Genomic DNA, 1,480 nt, shown 5'->3' on the forward strand with positions numbered 1-1,480 from the left:
AAACAGAGAAAATCCACATTCCCTTTGCAAAATCACATTTATTTTGTAGTAACACTTAGATTCCAATAGAGCACAAGATATGTAAAATATTGACATGGTGGTAATAAAAACTTAAAAACTCGTTTATTTAATGGTCGATCCGAGAAAGCAGAGGAGGACGTGGGTTTGAGAATTGATGAAAGAGATAAAGAAAAGAGAAAGGTTGATTACCCAATTAAAACGAGTAGATCCGACTTTCTTCTTCTTCTTTTTTCTTTTTTCTTTTTTTTTTTTAAACATTTTTGCTGATTTTGTTATTAAAGCTGATGTGTTATTTTGTTATTGGAGCACATAAGGGGTGAGTAAGGTGAAGCTACTCACTGGTGAGTAGCTAAGCATTATCCTAATTATAAAACATGCTCTGATGTAGTTAGAATTTTCCTAAAGTTAAAATTAGGGTAAACTACACTAGCCTCCCCTAATGTTTGGCTAATTATAAGCGACATCAAACTAATGCGTTTTGTTGCAATGACCTCCCTTGTGGTTTGCACCTTTATTACACATTCATCCTTTCGTCCAAATTTGGCAGGTGACCTCAGCAAAATTATTGCAATGACCAAAATTTCCATCAACCAAAAAGAAAAGTCGTTATTACCTTAAGATACGACTGTGTGGGAAGTGGCGTGGGTTTGGACTGTCATGGTTTAGGACGACAAAGATGGCACGCTCAAATTTATTTATTTATTTATTAAAAAGTATTAAAAATTTGAGGAACAATAGGGTAATTTGACATAAGTAGATATTGTATCTTTTTTAATTTATTAAACAGGAGAAAAGGATAAAATCACCAAAAGTTAACCTCTGTCAAACCCAAATCGGTACAGGGGGTGGTCATTGCAACAAAATATATTAGTTTGATGGTGCATGTAATTAGGCCAATCTTCAGGAAGGTTAGTGTAATTTACCTTTAAAATTATGAGATGATATGGTCATTTTTTAACCCTTTAATTTTATTAAGGGAATACAGGAGAAGGATGAAATAGGAGAGATCCTCTCTAAAGATCGTTGCCATGTTGAGCAAGTCTTTGTTATGACGATTTCAACTCAACTATCTTACTGAAACCAACTGCCAAACTGCCAACTTAACCCAATATGATCTTTCAAGGAATGAATAAATCATTGTAATGTGTATAACTGTATGTATTTGTGTGTATACTACAGTATAACTGTGAATATATAACAAATTAATGCATGTGTACTAATCAACAAGCAAATTAGAAGGCCTCATCACAAGGAAATGATCATATGGGTCGCATACATGTACGTATTGGAAAATGTATTACCATAGAAATGAGCAGAGCACTAACATAAAAGGATCAACATCATTTCCAAAAGCGAACATGTTGTATTTATATGATGAATATAACATACAAGACAAAAAGCTTGATATTTTATGGTGTATTTGTTGAGGTCTTTACGGTAGAGGATTGCATTGCTTTAA

The sequence above is a fragment of the Cornus florida genome, unplaced genomic scaffold, assembly GCF_030987335.1.
Source record: "Cornus florida cultivar Cherokee Brave unplaced genomic scaffold, ASM3098733v1 CherokeeBrave_3.0.0_Hap2_Chr02, whole genome shotgun sequence".
Taxonomy (NCBI): domain Eukaryota; kingdom Viridiplantae; phylum Streptophyta; class Magnoliopsida; order Cornales; family Cornaceae; genus Cornus; species Cornus florida.